Source organism: Taurulus bubalis, assembly GCF_910589615.1.
Source record: "Taurulus bubalis genome assembly, chromosome: 12".
NCBI classification, from domain to species: Eukaryota; Metazoa; Chordata; class Actinopteri; order Perciformes; family Cottidae; genus Taurulus; species Taurulus bubalis.
In genome coordinates this window covers 25,916,125-25,926,153 of record NC_136600.1, presented here as the reverse complement: position 1 = coordinate 25,926,153, position 10,029 = coordinate 25,916,125, and positions in this window count along the sequence as shown.

The window sequence follows — 10,029 nt, the reverse complement described above, 5'->3', positions numbered from 1 at the left end:
AGGGGAAAACCTTTCAAATTAATTTATTGGAAGTGTTCTGGGATTTATTAAGGACTTCATATTTTGAGTTTGAGTTTTTTTTAATCTGTCTATACCAAGACAGTGTTGGGCGAGAATACTACTGTTACCGCCACCATGACTATACTATCACTTCTACGATGCCCTACTTTATGCTCAATGGAAAATGTGTTGTCTCAAAAGATAGTTTTTTAATTTCTCAGTAAAAGTCAGGTGTTACATAATCCCTGCGAAAGGTTTCTGCATCGAATCTGAAGGTAAAGGGACAAGCTGTTGGTATCATGAGCCTTTATAAATTCTATTTGTTGTCCAAGTAGTATCGTCCAATCACGTCGGAGCCGTGATTTTGGCTAAATTCAGGTAAACGGTCGGATTGTAATCTGGGAACCCTTTGGATAACGCCCGATGATGATTCAGCTTTTTATTGGATTTAAATGATCTTCAAACATCCTGGCTGGGTGTAAACTATATGTAAAAATGAACGTAACATAAGTACGTAAAAAGCTTCACTAACGTAACTTAAAAAGCACTCAACAACACTTTGTAAAATGACACGCTAAAAGCAAGATGCACGGTTATTGCTCACTAAATGAACGTTTTTGCCTGCTGTCATCATTCCTTCTATTCATACTGGCTATGAAGAGATCCATTCATAATTCTGTGTCAAAATGTATTTCAACGTTTATCTGAAGCTCATAGAAGACTTTGGGAGTCTGAGTTGGTGAAATCTAACGGTGACTTTTCTGTCTTTTTGGCAGATGAGAAGGAAAACAACAAGCTGGCGTGTTGTTTGGGGATTCTTTGTGTCATTTTGCTGGTCGGCCTCATAGCAGTCGTTGTCGTCCGTAAGTACACAACATGAGACAAACCTTAGGAAGTCACTGTTTCTATTGGTCGTTAGTTTGGCATTTTATAGATGTCTGTAATCTGTGACACAAAGTTCATTTCTGAGCAGAATAATCACTGTAGAAATGTATCCAGACAGGAAGTCATTCACATTTTTTTAATGCTAAACATTTATTCCATATTCTGCATTGGAGAAGCCCATTGTGAAGCACAGAGCTGCGAAATGAACTCATTTAATATAAACTGTATTGTTTAAATGTTCAAATTTAACTTCATATGATTTAGGAGTCGATTGAATAAACTTTAATTTTCGAGACAGAAGTCACAATGAGTGAAAAAGTACAGTATCAGCATACTGTACTTTTTCACAATAAGAAAAATATGTAATATCAGCATATCACATATTTTTCTTATTGTCAACAAATCCCATGATTAGACCAAAGAATGTCCTGAATGCAAGTGTCCATATCAAACACTAAACTTCTCCTTCTGTGCCATAGAACGCCATTAAAAACACATCAGTGAGCCATACTGTTGCTCTGGGGGACATAAACCACAGGGGAACGTTGAATGACGACAATTCTGAACTAAATTTCTTGCATTACACTTAAAGAAACACACAATGCCAGGTTGTAAAACAACTGGTTTGGCTTAGATAGGTTTAACTCTTTAAAATCAAAGACCATGATTTGTATTAAAATAATATAACATTGTAACAACCTAACATTGTAACAACGTAACAGTGGAACATAGTAATTTGCGTAAATAAAGAACATCCTTTGCAGATTTTGTCACAATGACAAGTAACATATGTAACAACAGGACATAACAAACATCTGTTGGGTTTCACTTCCATCACCAACAGTGGTCTCCTTGTCCAGTTGTTGTTGACAGTGTAATATATGTTTACGTCTTCAGTAGGAACCAAAGGTCTTGTGTCTTAGTCTTAGCCCATGAGGAAACACATTGTTGGTCTTTTTATGGGATTTGTTGAAATATTCAAACGGCTGTAAATCTGAAGTTAAACAGACAGGAAAAAGCTGTGAGGCAAATTGACAAATCTGAAGTTACATTATTACCATGATTAAAAATCATATTTTCATTTTTCAGTTTCTACATTAAGTGGTGATGAAAACGAAACGACTTTGCTGGCTGAGATTCACAACATGACAAACCTCAACAAGAATCTCAGTGTAGACAATGACCACTTGAGAATGGAACGCACCAATCTGAGGGTTGAGTTGAGCAACCTGACAAAAAACTATAATGTCTTAGAAAACAATATGACAAACCTGACAACACAGAACCAGGAGCTGGAGAACCAGAAGAACAACTTAATACAACAAATACAAGACATGAAGAAGAACTGGAATGAGGGCAACATCAGCAGAGCTCAGTGGACCATTGATATCTACTGCAAGGAAGGTATGATCATATTCCTTTAATTAGGTTAAAAAATAGCCAATAATAACATCACAATTAAGTTCTTTATTGTTTGCTCTCTGTTCTTTCAGAGAGAAAGTGTACCACTTGTAGGAAGGGCTGGTTACTCAACCAGAACAACTGCTATGTGTATCATAATGCTGTATCTGAGCAGATAACCTGGGAAGAAGCTCTAGAAAACTGCAGAGGAAAGGGTTCAGATTTGGCTGTTGCACATTCTGAAGAGGAAAAGGTAACGAGAGAACTGTGGGAATGTTTATGACACAATTATTAAAATGAAATGTATATCCTGTAGGTGATAAAAAGGTTAATAACATACTTGTTTTAATATACTCTTTGTTTGAGTGTTTTGTTTATCATACTTTTTTTGTAAGTTTTCATATTTAAGTTGTGTTTTTTACTATTGCACTAGTTTTATTGTCACGCACCAACCACCAAGCCAGATTCCTTGTATGTGTAACATATATAAATAAATAAACTTTTAATTAAATGGTTTCTGATTCGTTAAAAAATGAATACATGTTTACATTCAGTATCTGATAATTGTTTCTGTTACTTCAGAATGCAATCAATGATTACAGCGTAGGGGGCAAATACTGGATTGGCCTGAAAGTTGAAGGAGGGATCTGGAAGTGGATCGATGGAACTATGCTGAGTGTCAGGTAAGAGACACATTGTTCAACTCTGTGAGTCATATGTTCTATCAGCCTTTGGTCTCAACATCATGTTGTTCCTTCAGCTCCCGGATAGGAGAACCTACTGAAGGTCACTGTGGTGTTTCTGTCCAGGGCGAACCATGGAGCTCAGCTCTGTGTGGAGAGAGAAAACAATGGATGTGCGTCCAGAAAGCTTTATCTGTTTAACTTCTCACACTTCATACTTCAGAAGGTTACTGGATTCTCTTACATGTAATATCAAGTGGCTAATAAATATCAATATGTAGAATTATACTTCACAGCTGTGTTTTTAAAGCTAAACAAATCTAGGGAGTTTATTTCTACTAAAACATATATATTTGTGTGACGTAAACTATTCTTCAGAGCAGACGCTCATCTTTAAAGTGTATTATTGGATAATATATGTACTTTGTGTCTGACCACGGACATCATGACGGCCTGAAGGCCACTAAAGTGTTAAATATGAATAACTTTATGTGTGTTTTCCTTCTGATTGGTTATAAATGCATTGCTTATGATTTATATATCTGCAGATTGATGAAAGGCACCAACAAGCTCAGGTTCCTGTTTTCTATCTGGCATTTTATATTGTTGTACTTATGAGCTGCATCGCTTGTTCTCAACACAATGTTCCAGAGTCTGTTTCCACTAAGTATTCAGATCTATACATGTTCTACTAGTACAGCTGACGGCTGATGTGTTCCTCCATCTGGAAGTTCATATTTTAGTCTGTTGTCACTTGTGAATAAATGTGCTGCCACACGTTGTGGTTTTTGTCTTTTTCTTTCTTGAAACCGTCAAAGAGCTTTAATCCAGTCATGAAGAGCCGCCTCATTCAGGATGCTGTGTCATGTGACCTCAAGGTGAGATCAGGCCTCAATAATCATTCACACTGTCAACATCTGCAGCAGCTGAGCTCCAGAGAGGGACAGGAAGTCTCATTTATTAGGGAAGTCTCTTTCTGTGTGTTTACTAAGAGGTAAATTCAGTTTTATTTTTGGTGGTTCTACATAAACGGGTTGAAGAAGTGAGAATCTGCTGAAGTTCCCTCATGTTCATTTTTGTATCACGGTGTCCATCAATGATGCTCAGTTTGTCTGAATGCAGATATTTATTGACACCATGTTGGGTCACAAAGCGACACACACCACAATCACGTTATACGCATCACGCTTGACTCCATGAAATAGCAAACGTGTGTTTAATAAAGAAGTAGAGAGTTGTGTTCTTCTGATGGGTCTTAAGTCTGTTAAAGTATGTCCTTGTGATAAAGGTTACTCTCCTCAGTCGGTCTGCATTCTGTGTAAAAGCTGCACTGGAAAGGAACTCCATATTAATACTCTCTTCTTTTAATGTGTCTGCATGCTTTGAAAAGGGTAAACAATGCATAACGTTGTAGTCTTAAACTCATATTCTGTGCTTTAGGATGAGAGATAGCCTCTTGGATAACTGGTGCATTTACAGGAATGTTTTATTAATGTGCACTGTCCCTACCAAACAAAGATATAAGAAAGAAGAAGAAATCAGCAGCGAGAGACCCAAAGTGTTAACACCATGAAGAGAGAAGACTTCCTCTTGACTACTCAGTATTATCCACCAACCAAACAACTCTGTCACGACTTCAGTGCAGAACTAAAAACCACAATCGTCTCTGTGAAAATGTCAGTTACTTAAAATATATTCTTGTCTGCAGGCTTCTCTAAATTAACATTACATCTTATCTTCCGTGCAACAGCAGGCTGCTTTATGTTTCATGACTAAACATCAGGGACAGGAGTTGTCTTGCAGCCTCCGTGGCTTCATGTGCATCATACTGGAAAAGGGATTTTAGATGTAAAAGGACGTTACAGTGTAACGCATTACTGTCACACAGGCTGTATAGAAACAAATTAAGCAATTACCTGAGGTGTTTGTTGTTGGTTTCCATTAAAAGAAAACAAGTAAGTATTACTATGACAGTATCAATGTACTGTTTGAGTGTAATTATTTCATCAAAAACATTAAATTATGAATAACTTGTGCCTCACCTTCACGACATGATATCACTAACTAAGCTAACATAAGTTGTCTATGTAGTTACTTAAAAAATGTGATGTTAAATGCTGCTGCTGTCTTTAGCTAACGAGTTTTAAGGATGTAATGGCTCATTCAACTTCAGCTTATCTTCATCCAGTTTAATACAAGACAGTAACATGGTTGTAACCTCATCAACCGTACCTACCCCAGTGGGGAAAACCAAACTCATAGGGTTTATTTTAAATTGTATCATACGTGGGTAGCTAACCTTAGCTAACGTAGTCATGCATCAGGTGCATGTAACGTTAGCTCACGGTGGGCTAACGTTACATGCAGGCAGAACGTGGGGCTGCATGTCAACACAGCAGCCCTCCATGTCGTTCTTTAACAAAAGAGACATATAATAAATAAAGACACAAATCTAACTTCATACCAATGAACCGAGGAACAAACACGTCTCCTAATTATCTCCCTTTGTGGAGCGTTTCTCCTGCAGAGCTCACAGCCGATGTTCTTGCCGGTCAGCTGCGGTTCCTCCGCTCTGACGTTGACCTCCATCAGGGAAACAGACGTTTCTAGCAGGAAGTTTAGAGTTTATAGTTCGGAGTCTTTTCCCTCTCTAGAAACTCTGCAGCTTTCTCGTCCAGATTCCAGCGTTTAAAACAGACGTTTCCTCAGCGAGGTTCGGTGGAGAAAAGGAGCGTTTCTCTCTCGGAGTGCCGCTCTTCTTCTTTAAAAAAGTAATTTTTTCAGCAATAGAAGTTTAATACAAACAAACAATGAAAAGCAGAACAAGTCATAACACAACATATAGATGTTCAAGGTAAAAAACAACAACCAATTAAGCAAATCTTATTTTTATAACTGGGTCAAAACCGACCCTAACAACACAAAGGTCATAATTTCAACCAGAGCATTTTATAATTTAATGAAGATTTTTTATTTATTTTTTATTTTGTTGAAATGAAGGTTCCTGACAGTCAAAAAGCTTTGATGCAATAAACACATTTATGTGGTTCTTTAAGCATTTAAAACCTAAAACGGGTCGACCCGAACACAAGAGGAAGGATAATGCAGGGTGTCAAACATACAACCCAAGTTCTGTTAGAACTGTGTATTTTTTTTTTAAGTGACAGGCTTTTGCCATCATTAGCCTAACGAGGAATACTGTGACGGATAGGATTTCTGATCTTTCAGCAGATTTGGAGCCAAAAGAAGCATAAAGTCATTGACTTTACTGAAGACGTTGCTGGCCGTATTCATTCGTGGTGTTGATGAGACTTTGGCGTCACCGAGGAGTTGATACAGGACAGACACCACTACAGCCGATTACATTGTGAGCTCTCGTTGAAGCGCTGGACCGGGTCGGACTGGACCGGGTCGGACTGGACCGGACCCGTGCTGTCAGTGGGGTACAGACCGTGCTTCATCAATGATCGGGAGAAAAACAGTCGTTAAAAATGATCACGTCATGAAAGTGGCGTCACAAAGCGAGCGAATCTGCAGAGGAGAGGCCAGGCAGATAAACAGTGGGTCTTTATGGTTCTAGTAATTGTAGAAAGACCTTAAAATAGGGTTCATCATCCAGGGACAGAGGTGGAAAGTGTGAAAAACCTTGAATTCAAAAACAACGCACTGCAGAAAATCAAAAAGGCCCAGCAGCGACTGTATTTCCTAAGAAGGCTGAGGAGATGTGGCACGCCACCCAAGATTCTCTGCAACTTCTACAGATGCAGGGTGGAGAGCGTCCTTACAGCTCCATCACAGTGTGGTATGGAAGCTGCACAGTTCATCTCAGGAGCAGCCGTCCCTCTCTTAAGTTGGTAAAGTCACGTTTTCTGACGCCAGATGTTGGGATGCATCGGTACTGAGGGGCCGAAAAGGTCACCGTTGGGTTGGGATTTCAGCTGAAGTTGTAAAAGCTACACATTCAGAAACGCCTCCTTTTCCTTTTTTAATATATATACACATATACATTTATAGGTAAATAAATATATATTTCTATATAGTTAAATATAGATATAGTTCTATATAGTTAAATATATTTCTATATAGTTAAATATTTATATATATTTATATTTAGTTAAATATGTATTTAGTTAAATATTTATATATATATATATTGTAGTTAGTTGTATATTTATATAAATATATATTTATATACATATATATATTTATATATATATATGAATATATATATATTTATATAAATATATATATATATATATATATATATATATATATATATCGTTAAATATATTTAAATATATATGTAGTTAAATATTTATATATATAGATTTATAAATACAGTATATATGTGTTGTATCAGTTTTTTAAAGGATAAACCAAAGTTCTTTTAAACTGTTGAATTATATTTTCTGTAGATTTTAATTCCAAACTAGGAGACCGTTTCTTTCTGCAGCGTCTTTGTATTCAGGATTTATTGTCATGTTGAAACAGTAAAAAGTACCAAAAACAAACTTTCTAGAATACAAGCATCTCATTAAGTGTATTTGAGTATTTAAACAGGTGTGTCCACATTAGTTTTGTAATGTATGTGATTTGTGTATGAGGAAGTTTTTTATTTCAGCCTGAGGAGTATTACTGTACTTCCTGTTTGAGGCCACTAGGTGGAGCCGCTGCTGGTTATTTTCCCTTCCTTCCTCTAATCCCAGTTGATGTGATTTTAATAAGGAGTTTATCCTAGACATGAGTCAGCAGCTGTCACTGTTGGACTTCCTGCTCTTCATCTTCTTCTTCATCAGTCTTACTATTCCGTGCCATTTCAGCCAGGTTTACTTCTATCAACATTTGTTTTGTTTTCCATGACTTTTATATTTCATCTGAAAAAGGGCTTGTTAAACTATCAGAAATAATATTGGTCAGGTTTAAGATATGATGGTCTAAAAATGTTGAACAATTCTTTACATGTGAGCAAGACCAAAAGTCCACCCTGTTACAGGACATTCACATCTCTATTCATGTGTTTTTAATGCACAGGTATTGGAATAATTACATTTTCTAATTGTAAACATGTTCCTTACTTTAGCCTTAAAATATTTTTTAAATAGTATTTACAATCAAGCATTAATTTGAAAAAAGTTATTCTGTAATTCTGTAATTTGCCCACATGTATTTCAGAATGTTTAGGTTGTTTAATTTTGCCAATTCATAACCTGTAAGTAACCACAAATATATGCTTAATATTTGTTGATTTCATTTAATTATCATAAAAAGAAACTCAGATAACAGTAAAAAATGCATTTCATTAATGAAGGCAATTCATTCACATACTACTTATAAATGTAACTTCTATTAAACCATTAATCATGAACACAGATTGAGTTTCAAAAGAACAACAGGCTGCTGCAGCTTAGCTACAAACACTGGAGACAATATGGAAGTAAACATTGACCTGAAGTCATTTTGGTGGAAACATTGGCTTGAACTTTTCAACAGTTTGAGAGACAACATGAAAACAATTAGAACAGATAACTTGAACAGCTGTTACAGTAGTAGTGAATCAAAGAGAAAGTTGTAAATGTTGATTCAGAGTTTTCTTGAGTGAAAATGTTTTACTACACACGGAACAACACAATGCTTTCTCTCCTGTGTGGACAGTCATGTGATGTTTCAGGGTTCCCTTACGTGAAAATCGTCTTGGGGTCATTTTGATATATATATGTATATTTTTATATTCAATTGTAATTGCATGAAAGCAAACACTTTGGTCCAGCTTTCAATTTGATGTGACCAAGAACACACTAAATGACTTAATTTCAGTGCAACATGAAAAGAAAATTATTTGTTAACCGCACACCATATGAACAAGAAACAACACATTTCCAATGAGCAGGCTATGAACTACCATATTAACTGTTGTATTTATCAACTGTTGTATTTATCAACTGTTTGAATTGAAGCATAATTTTAGCAAAATGTTAGAAATTATCTATTTGAAAGATACAAAATCATTTCAGTTTTTACTTTGTAAAATCTTTGTAAAATATCTGAATTGGATAAAGTTAGGATATTTTTATTTGGATGTGGTCAGAAATGTCCTGAACACATAAATATCAGTCAGATATAATTACATTAATTATCTTTCCATTAACCCTCAAGTCAAATAATAAATACACTTCACGCACAATTGAGTTGTATTTTCTCTTTAACTCACTAGTTGAAGGTCACATGTTTTACTTAATGTGAATATAATTAATTGATTCTCATTTCCATATATACGATTTGTCGATATCTTATTTTGAAAACCGGATGTTGTGTCACGTGGATCCTTCCGCTAGCTTCGTGAAAACCCTCGCTCGCTCCCGGTCTGGTCGTTTGAATGTGTTTACCGTGAATGTCAGTATAGAGGTGAATGACATGTCAGAGTCTGTGATTTAACTACGGAGGCCCGCGAGTCTGCTGAGTTGACCGCAGTTCGCTTTGACGTGACTTTAAGTCTGGAGTTGCTCTCGCGCTGCCTGTGGAGTCTATCAGGTGTGCTCACGTCTGTTCAGCTGCATGCCCTTATAAGGAGCTGGCGGGGCGTTTCTTATGCAAATCCAGGTGCATGAATCAACTCCTCCAAGAAATATTAATACGCATCGCAGACGAGGTGGAGTGGCAGCCATCTTTGACTCAAGCCTGTTGATGGGTCCTAAACCTAAGCTCGATAGCCGCTCTAAAAATGGTTCATGGTATAACCCTCAGACCCGCAAATTAAAGCAAACATCACGGAGGCTTGAAGGCATATGGCGTTCCAACAATTTAGAAGAATCTCGGTTAGTTGGGCGGATAGTCTGAGAACACATAAGAAGGCCCTCCGTAATGCCAGAGGAGCCCATTACTCATCACCAATAGAGAAACATAAGAACAACCCCAGGTTTCTCTTCAGTGGCCAAGCTGAAGGAGAGTCACAGCTCTGTGGATCCATGTATTCCTACAGACCTCAGTAGTAGTAGTAGTAGTAGTAGTAGTAGTAGCTCTGTGGATCCATGTATTCCTACAGACCTCAGTAGTAGTAGTAGTA